We start from the raw sequence: 18,035 nt of genomic DNA, 5'->3' as shown, positions 1-18,035 counted from the left end.
TATATGCTTCTCTTAATACATCCCAGAACTGTTTTTGCTGCTTCACACTGCTGACTCTGAGATTTCTATTCTGACCCTTCTCCATACTAAGCTCCTTACTCTGTCCCATTCCTTATACAGAGCCCCTCATGCTGCCCTGTCTTCATATTTAGATCCCATGCTGCACTCTCTACACAAAGAACATTAAATGCTAATCCTTCCTCGAACTGACTCCTTCATGCTAACACTTCTCCATATTAAGCCCCCATTCTGCCCCTTCTCCATACTGAATCTCCAATGCTGCAAGTAACTTGCCTTAGCTTCTGAATCCATCCTCACATTGTACCATTCCCCCACCCAGGGAAGAGGGGATTAATTGTGTACCTTAATGCAGCAACCAGACTAACAAGATAGTACAAACAGGAATAGAGAAAAATACCAATCATACAAATATACACACATAAACAACAGAGGTAAACACCAGGGAGTGGAGGATGGGGTTAAATCAAAGTAAGAAAAGAAAGAAAATTATCACACACTTCAAACCTAGCAACAGTCAAAGATAAATCCACCAAATGCCTTCTCCAACAACAGCCACCAACAGCCTCCAGCCATGAGTGCTAGTCAGGGCCCAGATTATTTAGTAGATGGGAGTGGCTGTGCACAGCTGAGAGCCTTAAGGTTAAGCTTCCAGGAGCGCTCAACTGATCAGATTAACCCCTGCACTACTAAAATAAAATTACACCATTTAATAAGAAGATTAAGTGCTTTTAATAAGTGCATAACTAGGAGAAATCAGACACTGCAGTCTTATGGCTCCTCTCTGTCACAGTAAACATGTGACTGAAATCCTTGGTATTAAGCAAAAAAAGCAACATTTCCATGGCAAGCAGCCTGGAAAAGTATCTCTTTAGCATTTCAGCCTGTGGATTGTGGAATCTTACCTGCAAACTTTCTCTTTCGTTACAAGACCTGGGGTCAAGGATTTGGAATTGCCTGATGATGGTAAGTCAGAATGTGCAAGAATGGGGCAGAACAGAATGCTTATATGCAAGTGTTTTTGACAGGGGATTGAAAACACAGGGGTAGAGATGTCACCCAATGGCACCAATTGTGGACCCAGGCATTCTGCCCACTGAGTCTCGTGCTTAAATGACATGTGCTTGATCGTGCTGATGGTGGTTAGGCTAGTGGGTTTTTTTTTCAGAACTCTATTTAACCCCATCACAATCCTTGGACATACTGAGCATGTCTTGGTCAACTGGTATTTTCCGATCTTGGAAGTACTGAGTATGTACATGCAAATTTGCACACATAAGAGCTATGTGCACGTATTTGCCGTGGGGTGTCACACAATTTCAGCCAGTTGACACCCAGCACAGTGCCTTCACTACTACCAGCACTGTAACCCCCTGAATACTGTGATCACAGCATTTGGCAGGCATGCAGAGTGAAGGGTCCCCCTCTGCCCTCATCGCTTGGACCCAATCATTGCCATAGTGACCCTATGTCATCATGACTATGTCTGGGTCACCAGACTATGGCAACACTCCAGACCATGCACAGAGCACCATGTCAGTGCAGCACTGACAGTTATAATCCATTACAAGGCTATGTTGTGGCATTTCAGGGGCTCTGCCAATGTGACATGGCACTCTCAAAACTTTGCTGAAAATCTGAACTGAAAAAGGCATCACTTCCCCTCTGAGCTTTGTACTGTGCTTCAAAAGTAGTTTTCAGCAACATATGGGATATCAACATACCTCAGTAAAAGTTGCAAAACAAATATTCAGGTCCAATTTCTCCTGCTATCCTTGTGACAATGAAAGCACTTGGGGTTAAAACAACAGTTTTGTGGGAATTATTTTATTTCCTTTTCACAGATCAATGTTGTGCTGTGAAGCATGTGAGGGTTCAAGTTCCTCACCTCCATCTAGACAAATTCCTTGTGGGGTCTAATTTCCAAAAGGGGGTCACTTGTGCCAGTATTTCACTGTTGAATAGTGCAATTTCTCCTGTTACCCTAGTGAAATGAATAAAAATTGGACCTAAAATTACTTTTTTTGTGGAAAAAAATTTGATTTTGTATTTTCACAGCTCAGCTTTATAAACTTCTGTGATATATATCATATATATCATATAGATCTCTTAAAATCACCTCAAATAAAACATGGTCCCAAAAAAATGATTTTGTGAAATTTGTTGGAAAATTGAAAAATCTCTGGTCAACTTTTAACCCTCATAACTTCCTAAGAAAAAAAATTATGTTTTAAATATTGTGCTGATGTACAGTAGATATTTGGGAAATTTATGAATGAATTTATTTATGAATTTATTAACTATTTTGTGTGACATAACTCTCTGGTTTAAGAACATACAAATTAAAAGTTTGAAAATTGCTAAGTTTTCTAAATTTTTGACAAATGTATGTTTTTTTCACAAATAAACACAAGCCATATTGAAGAAATTTTACCACTATCATGAAGTACAATATGTCATGAAAAAATAGTCTCAGATTCAGTGGTATCTTTTGAAGCATTCCAGAGTTATTACCTCATAAAGTGACACTGGGCAGAATTGTAAGATTTGGCCTGGTCATGAAGGTGCACACAGTCTTGGGGCTAAAGGGGTTAAAAGAGTCCCAGACTGGGGAGAACCTAAGGCCATGTTCACACTTTGCGGTGTGCTCTGCAGGTTTATCCCGCAGAGGAATTGATAAATCTGCAGGGCAAAACCGCTGCGGTTATCCCTGCAGATTTATCGCGGTTTGTTCCGCGGTTTCCGCTGCGGGATTACTCCTGTACTATTGATGCTGCATATGCAGCAATATGCAGCATCAATAGTAATGATAAAAATAATAAAAATTGGTTATACTCACCCCCTCTGATGTCCGGATCTCCTGGGCGCTGCACCCGGCGGTCCGGTTCCAAAGATGCTGTGCCGAGAAGGACCTTCGTGACGTCACGGTCATGTGACCGTGGCGTCATCACGGTCATGTGACCGTGACGTCACCACAGGTCCTGCTCGCACAGCAAACCGAAGACCGGACGGCCGTGGGCAGCGCTGAGAGGTGAGTATAACATCATTTTTTATTTTAATTCTTTTTTTTTACACTATTTATGCTTCCCAGGGCCTGGAGGAGAGTCTCCTCTCCTCCACCCCGGGTACCACCCGCACATTATCTGCTTACTTCCCGCAACGTGGGCACAGCCCCATGCGGGAAGTAAGCGGTTCAATGCATTTCTATGGGTGCATCCGTCCTTTGTTATAAAAGATGCGGACAAAGGGGGTAACATAGTACTGTGGCCCATTGAAATGTATACAAAGGAGGCTCACAGACAACTCAAAGATTCCAAGTGTTACCAAATTTTGCCCTCTGACCCCACAGATACCTTTAAGAGGAAATTGGATCACTTACTCATGTCAGCCAAGTCTAATGGCATATTGGACGGTAGAGAATTTAAGTTTCTGTCGACAGCCTCTCCGATCGTCCCCACGTTGTACCTGCTTCCAAAAATACACAAGTCCCTACAAGAACCACCTGGTAGGCCCATAGTTGCTGGGATAGGCGGTCTTTATGAGAGACCTTGCATTTACCTAGACCATTTTTTGCAACCCTTTGTCATCTGTCTAGATTCGTACATTCAGGACACGTCTCATCTCATTCGTCAACTACAAGACTTAAGGATCCCAGAAGATACCCTACTTGTCACAATGGATGTTGCCTCGTTATATACCTGTATTGGCCACACATTGGGGATCGAAGCGGTCTCGTTCTTTTTGAACAAGGAAACTACAGGTGACCGCAGACACCAATCTTTTCTGGTAGATCTTTTATCTTTTGTTTTGACCAACAGCTACTTTGTTTTTGACAGAGTTTTTTACAAACAAATCTCTGGTACCGCGATGGGCGCTCGCTGTGCTCCTTCCTATGCCAACCTATTCATGGGTTGGTGGGAGGAGACACAGGTGCGCCCGTTGCGGGCCTTTGAGGCCATTGTATTTCGTTGGTTTCGATACATTGATGACCTGTTGGTTTTATGGATGTGAACTAAGGCTGAGTGTGAGGAGTTTTTGGCGGTGCTTAATAACAACTCAATTAATATCTCTCTAACAGCCTCCATTTCTACTACATCGGTTGAATTCTTGGATCTTAAAATCATCAAGTCTGGATGTCACATCCAAACAAAGATTCATCGGAAGAATACGGCAACGAACAATTTACTCCATTTCTCCAGTTTCCACCCTCATCATCTGAGAAAAAATCTGCCCAAGGGACAATTTCTGCGAGTAAGGAGAAATTGTAGCTCTGACGCTGACTTTCGGGAAGGAGCATGAGATCTGACGACCCGCCTGTCTGAGCGGGGTTATCCACATAAAATTATATCTCGTGCCTTTGAGAATTCTCGGCATAGTGACAGGCAGGACCTTCTCCAACCCAGGGTTAGGAATATAATATCATCGACTAACCTTATAACGGTGTACAACAATCAATGGCAGGATATTCATGACATATTGAGGAAACATTGGGGCAGTTTATTAAATGAGACAAAACTCAGGCCCCATATATCTGACATGCCCAAAATGATTGCCAGGAGGGCTACAAATTTGAAAGACTGTCTTACCACCAGCCATTTTAGGAGACCCGCTGTGAATCTGGGGACGGGAAGCCGTCTTAAGGGATCCTTTCCATGTGGCAGTTGCAATGTGTGTCCTTATATGGTTGCCACTAATGTCATCATGCTTTCCGTTTTTCCAGGACGAATTGAGACGAGAATATATGCCAACTGCCGATCCAGGAACGTGGTGTACCTACTTGTCTGTTCATGTCCAAAAATATATGTTGGGCAAACAAGCCAAGAAGTCAGATGGAGAATCCAGCAACACTTGTCGAATATTAGTAGAGCAAAAATTGACAAGGAGAAGGACAAACCCATTTCATCTGTGGCGTCCCATTTTCTGGACAATCATGACAGCAAATATCACAATATACAGGTCATGGTTTTGGACCAGGTGTTGGGTAACATACGTGGGGGCGATCGGACGAAGGAACTACTACACCGTGAATCCCGTTGGATTTTCAATTTAAAAAGCCTGTCACCTAACGGACTAAACGAGGAGCTTCTCTTCTCTGGTTTTTATGGCTGACTTGGCTTCTGGCCTACATTCCATTTTTGGACCTTTCATATAACATGGTTTTTCGGACGTTGCCTGGGCTGATGTTAGATACATGTGTACACACATCTAAAAATTGTGTCACCTGTCTGTCCATGTACTTCGCCTTACTCTGTTGTGTTAAAAAACTGGCCAAGTCTATGATCATGACTTTTCTGATTTGCCCCCCAAAAAAACTTGGGGTTTTTCCATCGATATTGCAATATCATACGTCTGTCTCAGGGTGTGCCTACTACATCAAGTTTGATTGTATTGTAGGCATATTGAATCTAACGGTACTGAGGTATTCAAACCTTTTTTTGTCATGTATGCTATTATATGATAATATTTATGTATCACTAATATAATTGAATAATATAACCGAATAATAGCATCCACTTCTGAGTTTATTTTCTTATTCTTCATTCATTATCATTATATATTTTTTTCATTTTTTTCAATTTTATATTTATTTTTATTTTTATTTATGTTTTTTCATTTACTTTGTATTACCTTTTATTTTTCATTTTCATTTTTTATTTATTCTGCATTTTTTATTTTTTTATTTTTTGACTCATAATTGTTTACTTTTTTCTAAAAACTCTATACGGGTGTTATTCAGCATACAGGGCATGCGCTGATATCAGACTGATTTTGTATATTGTAAGATATTTATATGTGTACTTAAACACATTTATTGTTTTTTTCCTTCTCAAAAAACTGGACCAGGGGTTGTTTTCAATCTAATTGGTACCACATAGACAGGTTCTTTATAGTTATAGCTATTCAGCATCAACATAATCCTTGTCGTATGTATAAGGTATCTGAGTGAGTGTTATGTATATATACATACTGCGCATGCGCTGACCACCTTCGCCTACCTGCGCAGTATGTTGTGAATTAGACTTTCTTGGCTTCCTCTTGTGGTCACTAGTGATATGACTCTGGGATTGTCTTTCCTCAGTTTGGCACCCACCTGGGTCGTTAGTCCAGGGGTGTTGCTATATAAACTTCCTGGTTTCTCAGTCCAGTGCCTGGCATAATTGTAATCAGTTCCTTTCAGTTTGCTCCTGTCTGCTGGTCTTGGATCTTGCAAAATTAAGCTAAGTCCTGCTTCCTTGTTTTTTGGTTATTTGCTTTGCTCTTATTTTTTGTCCAGCTTGTACTAAATGTGATTCCTGATTTTGCTGGAAGCTCTAGGGGGCTGGTGTTCTCCCCCCGGGCCGTTAGACGGTTCGGGGGTTCTTGAATATCCAGCGAGGAAATTTTGATAGGGTTTTTGCTGACCATATAAGTCATCTTACTATATTCTGCTATTAGTCAGTGGGCCTCTCTTTGCTAAATATCTAGTTCATTCTTACGTTTGTCTTTTCTCCTTACCTCACCGTTATTATTTGTTGGGGGCTTGTATCCAACTTTTGGGGTCTTTTCTCTGGAGGCAAGAAAAGGTCTATCTTTTCCCTTCTAGGGTTAGTTAGTTCTCCGGCTGGCGCGAGACGTCTAGAACCAACGTAGGCACGTTCCCCGGCTGCTGCTATTTGTGGTGCTAGGATTAGATATATGGTCAGCCCAGTTACCACTGCCCTATGAGCTGGTTTTTTGTGTTTGCAGACTTGGTATGTACTTTTGAGACCCTCTGCCATTGGGGTCATAACAGTATGCCAGGCCAAGGTTGAATGTTTAATGCATTGCAGAAGTGGGATTACAAGAAAGGAAAGTCTGAGTTTTTTTTTTTCTTTCCTCTCTTTTTTCCTCCCCTTTACCTCTGAGTGGCTTGTGCTTGCTGCAGACATGAATGTCCAGACTTTGATTACAAGTGTGGATCAGCTTGCTGCTCGTGTGCAGGGCATACAAGATTTTGTTACCAGTAGTCCAATGTCTGAACCTAAAATACCTATTCCTGAACTGTTCTCTGGAGACTGATTTAAGTTTAGGAATTTCAGGAATAATTGTAAATTGTTTCTATCTCTGAGACCCCGTTCATCTGGAGACTCAGCTCAGCAAGTAAAAATTGTTATCTCTTTCTTACGGGGTGACCCTCAGGATTGGGCCTTCTCGCTAGCGCCAGGAGATCCGGCATTGGCAAATATTGATGCGTTTTTTCTGGCGCTCGGATTGCTTTACGAGGAACCCAATCTTGAAATTCAGGCAGAAAAAGCCTTGCTGGCTATTTCTCAGGGTCAGGATGAAGCTGAAGTGTATTGCCAAAAATTTCGGAAATGGTACGTGCTTACTCAGTGGAATGAGTGTGCTCTGGCCGCAAATTTCAGAAATGGCCTTTCTGAAGCCATTAAGAATGTGATGGTGGGTTTCTCCATTCCTACAGGTCTGAATAATTCCATGGCGCTGGCTATTCAAATTGACCAGCGTTTGCGGGAGCGCAAAGCCGCAAATCCTCTGGTGGTGTTGTCTGAACAAACACCTGATTTAATGCAATGTGGTAGAATTCAGACTAGAAATGAACGGAAAAATCATAGACGTCAGAATGGGTTGTGTTTTTACTGTGGTGATTCTACACATGTTATATCAGCATGCTCTAAACGCCTAACTAGGGTTGTTAGTCCTGTCACCATTGGTAATTTGCAACCTAAATTTATTTTGTCTGTGACTTTAATTTGCTCATTGTCCTCCTACCCTGTTATGGCGTTTGTGGATTCAGGTGCTGCCCTGAGTCTCATGGATCTGTCGTTTGCCAAGCGCTGTGGTTTTGTTCTTGAGCCGTTGGTAAATCCTATCCCTCTTAGAGGTATTGATGCTATACCATTGGCGGAAAATAAACCGCAGTTTTGGACACAGGTAACCATGTGCATGACTCCTGAACATCGGGAGGTGATTCGTTTTCTTGTTCTGCATAAAATGCATGATTTGGTCGTTTTGGGTCTGCCATGGTTACAGACCCATAATCCAGTCTTGGATTGGAAGGCAATGTCTGTGTCAAGGTGGGGCTGTCAGGGAATTCATGGTGATTCCCCGCCGGTGTCTATTGCTTCCTCTACTCCTTCGGAAGTTCCTGAGTATTTGTCTGATTACCAGGATGTATTCAGCGAGTCCAGGTCCAGTGCTCTTCCTCCTCATAGGGACTGTGACTGCGCTATAGATTTGATTCCAGGTAGTAAATTTCCTAAGGGAAGATTATTTAATCTGTCTGTACCTGAGCATACCGCAATGCGTTCGTATATCAAGGAATCTCTGGAGAAGGGGCATATCCGTCCATCCTCTTCCCCTCTTGGTGCGGGATTCTTTTTTGTGGCCAAGAAGGACGGATCTTTGAGACCTTGTATTGACTATCGGCTTCTGAATAAAATCACTGTTAAATTTCAGTATCCTTTGCCTCTGTTGTCGGACTTGTTTGCCCGGATTAAAGGTGCCAAGTGGTTCACCAAGATAGATCTTCGTGGTGCGTACAACCTTGTGCGCATTAAGCAAGGAGATGAATGGAAAACTGCATTTAATACGCCCGAAGGTCATTTTGCGTACTTGGTGATGCCTTTCGGGCTCTCTAATGCTCCTTCAGTGTTTCAGTCCTTTATGCATGATATTTTCCGGAAGTATCTGGATAAATTTATGATTGTTTATCTGGATGATATTCTGGTTTTTTCTGATGATTGGGACTCACATGTAGAGCAGGTCAGGATGGTGTTTCAGGTTTTGCGTGAGAATGCTTTGTTTGTTAAGGGCTCAAAGTGTCTCTTTGGAGTACAGAAGGTTCCCATTTTGGGTTTTATTTTTTCCCCTTCTGCGGTGGAGATGGACCCAGTCAAGGTCCGAGCTATTCATGATTGGACTCAACCCACGTCAGTTAAGAGTCTTCAGAATTTCTTGGGTTTTGCTAACTTCTACCGTCGTTTTATCGCTAATTTTTCTAGCGTTGTTAAACCTTTGACGGATATGACCAAGAAAGGTTCTGATGTTGCTAACTGGGCTCCTGCAGCCGTGGAAGCCTTTCAAGAGTAGAAGCGCCGGTTTACTTCGGCGCCTGTTTTGTGCCAGCCTGATGTCTCACTTCCCTTTCAGGTTGAAGTGGATGCTTCTGAGATTGGGGCAGGGGCCGTTTTGTCACAGAGAGGCCCTGGTTGCTCTGTAATGAGACCATGTGCTTTTTTCTCTAGGAAGTTTTCGCCTGCTGAGCAGAATTATGATGTTGGCAATCGGGAGTTGTTAGCCATGAAGTGGGCATTTGAGGAGTGGCGTCATTGGCTCGAGGGTGCTAAGCATCGTGTGGTGGTCTTGACTGATCACAAAATCTGATGTATCTCGAGTCTGCTAAACGCCTGAATCCTAGACAGGCCCGCTGGTCATTGTTTTTCTCCCGTTTTGACTTTGTTGTCTCGTATTTACCAGGTTCAAAGAATGTGAAGGCTGATGCTCTTTCAAGGAGCTTTGTGCCTGACTCTCCTGGAGTCGCAGAACCAGTTGGTATTCTCAAAGAGGGAGTTATCCTGTCAGCCATTTCTCCGGATTTGCGACGTGTGTTGCAGAGATTTCAGGCTGGTAGACTTGACTCTTGTCCACCTGACAGACTGTTTGTTCCTGATAAGTGGACCAGCAGAGTCATTTCCGAGGTTCATTCCTCGGTGTTGGCAGGGCATCCGGGAATTTTTGGCACCAGAGATCTGGTGGCTAGGTCCTTTTGGTGGCCTTCCTTGTCACGGGATGTGCGGTCATTTGTGCAGTCCTGTGGGACTTGTGCTCGAGCTAAGCCTTGCTGTTCTCGTGCCAGCGGGTTGCTCTTGCCCTTGCCTGTCCCAAAGAGGCCTTGGACACACATTTCCATGGATTTTATTTTAGATCTTCCGGTGTCTCAGGGCATGTCTGTCATCTGGGTAGTATGTGATCGCTTTCCCAAGATGGTCCATTTGGTATCTTTGCCTAAGCTGCCTTCCTCTTCCGATCTGGTTCCTTTGTTCTTTCAGAATGTGGTTCGTTTACACGGCATTCCTGAGAATATTGTGTCTGACAGAGGATCCCAGTTTGTTTCCAGGTTCTGGCGATCCGTTTGTGCTAAGATGGGCATTGATTTGTCGTTTTCGTCTGCCTTTCATCCTCAGACTAATGGACAAACGGAGCGAACTAATCAGACTCTGGAGGCTTATTTGAGGTGTTTTGTTTCTGCAGATCAGGATGATTGGGTGACCTTCTTGCTGTTGGCTGAGTTTGCCCTTAATAATCGGGCTAGTTCCGCTACTTTGGTTTCGCCATTTTTTTGCAACTCTGGTTTCCATCCTCGTTTTTCCTCGGGACATGTGGAGCCTTCTGACTGTCCTGGGGTAGATTCCGTGGTGGATAGGTTGCAGCGGATCTGGAATCATGTGGTGGACAACTTGAAGTTGTCACAGGAGAAGGCTCAGCGTTTTGCCAACCGCCACCGCGGTGTGGGTCCCCGACTTCGTGTTGGGGATTTGGTATGGCTGTCTTCTCGATTTGTTCCTATGAAGGTCTCCTCTCCTAAATTTAAGCCTCGCTTCATCGGTCCTTACAAGATATTGGAAATCCTTAATCCTGTGTCCTTTCGCTTGGATCTTCCGGTGTCGTTTGCCATTCACAACATGTTCCATAGGTCTTTGTTGCGGCAGTACGTTGTACCTGTGGTTCCTTCTGTTGAGCCTCCTGCTCCGGTGTTGGTTGAGGGCGAGTTGGAGTACGTGGTGGAGAAGATCTTGGATTCTCGTCTCTCCAGGCGGAGGCTTCAGTATCTGGTCAAGTGGAAGGGCTATGGTCAGGAGGATAATTCCTGGGTGGTTGCCTCTGATGTGCATGCGGCCGATTTAGTTTGTGCCTTTCACGCTGCTCATCCTGATCGCCCTGGTGGTCTTGGTGAGGGTTCGGTGACCCCTCCTTAAAGGGGGGGTACTGTTATGAATTAGACTTTCTTGGCTTCCTCTTGTGGTCACTAGTGATATGACTCTGGGATTGTCTTTCCTCAGTTTGGCACCCACCTGGGTCGTTAGTCCAGGGGTGTTGCTATATAAACTTCCTGGTTTCTCAGTCCAGTGCCTGGCATCGTTGTGATCAGTTCCTTTCTGTTTGCTCCTGTCTGCTGGTCTTGGATCTTGCAAAATTAAGCTAAGTCCTGCTTCCTTGTTTTTTGGTTATTTGCTTTGCTCTTATTTTTTGTCCAGCTTGTACTAAATGTGATTCCTGATTTTGCTGGAAGCTCTAGGGGGCTGGTGTTCTCCCCCCGGGCCGTTAGACGGTTCGGGGGTTCTTGAATATCCAGCGTGGAAATTTTGATAGGGTTTTTGCTGACCATATAAGTCATCTTACTATATTCTGCTATTAGTCAGTGGGCCTCTCTTTGCTAAATATCTAGTTCATTCTTACGTTTGTCTTTTCTCCTTACCTCCCCGTTATTATTTGTTGGGGGCTTGTATCCAACTTTTGGGGTCTTTTCTCTGGAGGCAAGAAAAGGTCTATCTTTTCCCTTCTAGGGTTAGTTAGTTCTCCGGCTGGCGCGAGACGTCTAGAACCAACGTAGGCACGTTCCCCGGCTGCTGCTATTTGTGGTGCTAGGATTAGATATATGGTCAGCCCAGTTACCACTGCCCTATGAGCTGGTTTTTTGTGTTTGCAGACTTGGTATGTACTTTTGAGACCCTCTGCCATTGGGGTCATAACAGCAGTAATCATGTGCTGTTCCAGATCCGAGGCATAGATATGGGTTGCCTCTATGTGCGCGCGCATGCGCACGAGTCATTTTGAACAAACTTTATTGTTCTGATCGGGGTTACAACAAAAACAAGATGGCCGCGGCCATGCTGCATCACACGCCGGATGCCCCCTGTGATCTCTTCATGCAGGTGAATATCCTTAGCACCATTAGATGATACGCATATATACTGCCGCATTGAATGCTTCATATTATATATTTTCTTTCCCTGAGGAAGCCGCCACTTTGGCGGCGATACGCGTGGGAGCCTATCCCACACTCTGCTTCCCCATTGCACTACAAACCTTTTTTACATGGCTTTGGACTGTGGGTATGATGGGGGTATTTTTTGTATATTGGATTGAGGTTGTGGGTCCTTACGTTGTTTAGTTCCCCCTCTCCCTCCCCCCTCCGCAGGTCCCATGTGTACCATTACTGAGACACTTATATATATATATATATAGGTTTGATTATCTTTTCAAATATTGAATTGTCTCATTTATCATTGGTACGCCCTTGTAAACATTTTTTCACATTGGGCATAAGCCATATATTTAAGCTTTGACAATTTTGTCATTTTCTGCACAATAATTATGCACCTTATGAGGGGAATGTATGGTATTGCAATATCGATCTGTGCGTTATTTTCATTTGTGTAGACAGGTCATTGTAGTCGTTTTATTGTGGGAAGTTCATGTTTTGTGGGTTGTCATCTTCCCCACCTTGGGATATGACATGCATACACATATTTGGGCAGTGTTTTTGCATATTTGCATTTTTTAAGGGTTTTTAATCATTATGCTGTGTTTTTTGTGTGCACATGTGTGCGTACTCTGTAGGTCTTTTTGTCAATTTAATAAAAATTAAATTTTTATACCATCATAGAGGTGTTCCTATCCATGTGGGCATGATCTTTCTTTTTTTGTTTGCGTGCATTTACAAGCCCACAGTGAACCCTCTGTCTTTTGCGGTGCCCTCCATTTCTCTATTCATCTGCACAAAGAAGTGACATGCTGAGGGTTTTAAACCGCTGCGTTTCTGCGCGGTTTTTCCCGCAGCATGTGCACAGCGGTTTGCGGTTTCCATAGGGTTTACATGTTAATGTAAACGCTATGGAAACTGCTGCGGACCCGCAGCATCAAAATCGCCGCGGATCCGCGGTAAAAACCGCAAAGTGTGAACATGACCTAACTCTTTAACAGAGAAATTCAGGAGTGTTGGTGCTCTGTGGAACTGTTGCCCGCCTTCTACCTCTGGTCACTCCATTGCCTCTTTCTGTCTGTTTTGAAGCTGATAATCTCTTCACTTAAGTGCTGCTAGTCTGGCTCTGCATGCCAGCTTCTCAGTTTGGGACAATTACTTTGTCCTCCTGACTTTGTAACTTAACAAAAGCAAGACTTACCGGCAACTGTGTCTCATCACCATCTTCCTCCTTAGCCAAAATGTGCCATTCCATTATCTTCTTGTGACCATGGCTGCTCTAAGTTTTGTGCACCACTAAACAGCATGTCCTCCTGTCCCTCTTGGAGCATGCAGGTTGTAAGGCCAGAATCAGTAAATGTTGTTGTAAAGAGCTCCTCAGAGTGTCCTAGTGTGGGATCACTAGTCTCCTGGGACTCAACATGGTGGGAGGAAGGATGATCGGGGTGAGGATTAAGTGATCCAGACTGTAGGCTGATTAGACTGGACCATGTGGAAGACTAGGTAGTGCCACCAAGCCTGCTGGAAGCATTATTTGCTGTTCAACTGACCACCTGATTGCACTCTTCTGGCATCTGAAGTGGTGTACTGTGCTTCCCTCAACAGGCATAGTTACACCTGCCTCACACCCTTGGCATCTGTGTGCACTATCATCAGCACTTCTACAACCCTTACCTTACGTTTTATGCATTTTATAATTGCTAAGTCTCTTGAAACCAAGTTTATTTTTAATGAAATAAAAAAATCGGTCCCTTGCAGCAGTGAAAGATTTTTGGGAGTTTAATACCACTGTAATGTAACAGAAAGAATGCAAAAGTGTATGAATGACAATCAAATTCAATTCAGATAAAAATGTAAATGCTTTTTGGAAGTGTTATATACCACAAAGAACGTAATACTGTATGGGTGAGAAATTTAGCCGTGCAAAATTTTTAAACACTTTTTGGAGTGTATACACTCACCGGCCACTTTATTAGGTACACCATGCTAGTAACGGGTTGGACCCACTTTTGCCTTCAGAACTGCCTCAATTCTTCGTGGCATAGATTCAACAAGGTGCTGGAAGCATTCCTCAGAGATTTTGGTCCATATTGACATGATGGCATCACACAGTTGCCGCAGATTTGTCGGCTGCACATCCCAAAGATGCTCCATACAAGGCAGGATGGATCCATGCTTTCATGTTGTTTACGCCAAATTCTGACCCTACCATCCGAATGTCGCAGCAGAAATCGAGACTCATCAGACCAAGCAACGTTTTTCCAATCTTCTACTGTCCAATTTCGATGAGCTTGTACAAATTGTAGCCTCAGTTTCCTGTTCTTAGCTGAAAGGAGTGGTACCCGGTGTGGTCTTCTGCTGCTGTAGCCCATCTGCCTCAAAGTTCGACGCACTGTGCGTTCAGAGATGCTCTTAGGCCTACCTTGGTTGTAACGGGTGGCGATTTGAGTCACTGTTGCCTTTCTATCAGCTCGAACCAGTCTGCCCATTCTCCTCTGACCTCTGGCATCAACAAGGCATTTCCGCCCACAGAACTGCCGCTCACTGGATTTTTTTTCTTTTTCGGACCATTCTCTGTAAACCCTAGAGATGGTTGTGCGTGAAAATCCCAGTAGATCAGCAGTTTCTGAAATACTCAGACCAGCCCTTCTGGCACCAACAACCATGCCACGTTCAAAGGCACTCAAATCACCTTTCTTCCCCATACTGATGCTCGGTTTGAACTGCAGGAGATTGTCTTGACCATGTCTACATGCCTAAATGCACTGAGTTGCCGCCATGTGATTGGCTGATTAGAAATTAAGTGTTAACAAGAAGTTGGACAGGTGTACCTAATAAAGTGGCCAGTGAGTGTATATCGCATAAATGTACCCCCGTAATACTGTGTAGCTGATAAATGTAAGCCTGCAATAAATTTTAATGTTTTTTTCAATTTCATAGATCAGAGAAAATGTTCCCCAGACCATAAAATATTGTATGGATAAGAACTATAATCTAGCCATTTAAAAAAAAAAATGTTTTGCAATGTTAGAGAGTATCACAGAATTTTACCCCAGACAATGGAATAAGGTATCAGTGAGAAATGTAATCCAGCTATTTTTTAAATTCTTTTTTGGAGTGTTAGAAACACAGAAATGTACCACGGAACATGTGAAGCTCTATGGATGAAAAGTTTAAGACTGCAAAATTTTTGAATGCTTTTTTTTCAGTTTTATATCACAGGAATTGTCCCTCAAACCATGGAATAATGTATGGATGAGAACTGTTATACAGCTAATTTTTGTAAACTTTTTTTCTGTAGTGTTAGTAAGTATCACAAAAATTTACCCCACACCACGGAATAGTGTATAGGTGAGAAATGTAAACCAGCTAATTTTTTAATGCTTTTTGGATTGTTAGATATCACATAAATGTACCACAGAACATGTGAAACTGTATGACTGAGAAAAGCAAGCCTGCTAATATTTTTAATGCTTATTTTCACTTTTACAGATCACAGGAAATGTACTCCAGACCAAGTAATGCTGTATGGTTGACAAATTTGAGCTTGCAAATTTCTTAAACTCTTTTTTGGAGAGTTATATATGAAAACTAGATGGTAGCCTGATTCTAACGCATCGGGTATTCTAGAATATGTATGTAGTTTATTTATGAAGGTTTTAGAATAATACATTGAATACACAGGACCAATTAGCGAAGCGTGGTTCAAATCCCGCACCAATTCGCGGCAGGACTGCACCTGTCGCTTATTGTTTGCGGCCGGCCACGTAGTATATAGCACAGCCACGTAGTATATAACAGCCCACATAGTAAATAACACATCCACATAGTATATTGCACAGCCACGTAGTATATAGCACAGCCCACAGAGTATATAGCACAGCCACGTAGTATATTGCACAGCCACATAGTATATAGCACAGCCCATGGAGTATATAGCACAGCCACGCAGTATATAGCACAGCCCACAGAGTGTATAACAGCCCACATAGCATAACACAGTCACGTAGTTTATAACAGCCCGCTTAGCATATAACACAGCTCATGTAGTATATAACAGCCCACGCACGCAGTATATAACACAGCCAATGTAGTGTATAACACAGCCCATGTAGTGTATAACACAGCCCACATAGTGTATAACACAGCCCACGTAGTGTATAACACAGCCCATGTAGTATATAGCTCAGCCCACGCAGTATATAGCACAGCCACATAGTATATTGCACAGCCACGTAGTGTATTGCACAGCCCACATAGTATATTGCACAGCCCATGTAGCATATTCCACAGCCCATGTAGTGTATAACACAGGCCACGTAGTATATAACAGCCCACGTAGTATATTGCACAGCCCACGTAGTATATTGCACAGCCCATGTAGTATATAGCAATGTGGGTATCATATCCCTGTTAAAAAATAATTAAAATAAAAAATAGTTATATACTCACCTTCCATTGGCCCCCGGATCCAGGCAAAGCATTTACCGATGCTCCTTGTGCGCTCTGGTCCCAAGAGTGCTTTGCGGTCTCGCGAGATGATGATGTAGTGGTCTCGCGAGACCACTACATCATCATCTTGCGAGACCGCAATGCATGGACCGGTCACCGGAGCGTCGCGAGGAGCGGGAAAGGCCTGGGCTGGATCCGGAAGGTTAGTATATAATGATTTTTTTATTTTTTATTATTTTTAACTTTAGATCCTGCGCCAATGTTGCTGATTGGTCGCGCCGGCTGGGCGCGACCAATCAGCGAAGCGGGATTTAAATCCCGCAGCAATGTCACTGATTGGTCATGCCTTCTGGGCGCGAGTGATCAGCGAAGCGTGATTTAAATCATTGCGGTCTGCGAGATATTAACGTGCGGTCTCGCAAGACCGGTACGTCATCATCTCGCGAGACCGCAATGCATGGACCGGTCACAGGAGCATCGCGAGGAGCGGGAAAGGCCTGGGCTGGATCCGGAAGGTGAGTATATAATGATTTTTTATTTTTTTATTATTTTTAACATTAGATCTTTTTACTATTGATGCTGCATAGGCAGCATCAAAAGTAAAAAGTTGGTCACACAGGGTTAATAGCAGTGTTAACGAAGTGCGTTACACCGCGGCAGAACGTGGTCAAAAACGCTGCCATTAACCCTGTGTGAGCGCTGACTGGAGGGGAGTATGGAGTGGGCACTGACTGCGGGGAGTAAGGAGCGGACATTTTGCCACCGGACTGTGCCCGTCGCTGATTGGTCATGGCTGTTTTGCCTCGACCAATCAGCGACTTGGGATTTCCGTTACAGACAGAAAGACAGACAGACAGAAAGAAAGATGGAAGTGACCCTTAGACAATTATATAGTAGATAATTAATCCAGAACACAGAATAGTGTATGGGTAAGAAATTTAACACAGAGAAATTTGTAAAAAAAATGTTGGTGTGTTATATAACACAAAAAAAGAAACACAAATCACGTAATAGTCGATGGATAAAAATATATTCAATTTTCTTACCCATTCAAAAAATCCTGCAGCGATATATTTATCAACAGACTACACAGTCTTAATCCCTGTCTACATGCTGGATTATGTCACTCTCTCTGCTCCTGTGACTCTCTCTCCCTCCCTAGGCTTAAAGCAGATTGTTTGCGCTGCAAACAATTAGCTCTTAGAAGGGCTGTAAGTATGATGGCTCAGCTTCAGCACCAGTATCAGCACTACAGGCCTCTTATTGATTATACTGTGCATAAACAGGCCTAGACAAGCACTCTCTCCCTCCAATGTGAAGTGTCGTGTCACAGAGCTGTGCAATAGCATCAGTGTGCCGAGCTGGACGGCGCCTTTTTATTTATAATTCCTGATGATGCCACATAGACAGCCAATGACAGTAATGTCACAACCAAGATGGCTATGGTACTACAGTGATATGCGGGCAACTTCCATATGCTTATTGGCTGTGTAACTGCACCAATAATATGGGGCAGGGTTTCAACTTTTATATAGAGCACCACACATTGCTCTTTGAGTAATGAGTACATCCGAGCACCGTGATGCTCGAGTGATAACCGCGT

The sequence above is a fragment of the Ranitomeya variabilis genome, chromosome 3 (genome assembly GCF_051348905.1).
Source record: "Ranitomeya variabilis isolate aRanVar5 chromosome 3, aRanVar5.hap1, whole genome shotgun sequence".
Classification (NCBI taxonomy): domain Eukaryota; kingdom Metazoa; phylum Chordata; class Amphibia; order Anura; family Dendrobatidae; genus Ranitomeya; species Ranitomeya variabilis.
The sequence above is the reverse complement of the archived record's forward strand: the minus strand, read 5'-3'. Positions refer to the sequence as shown.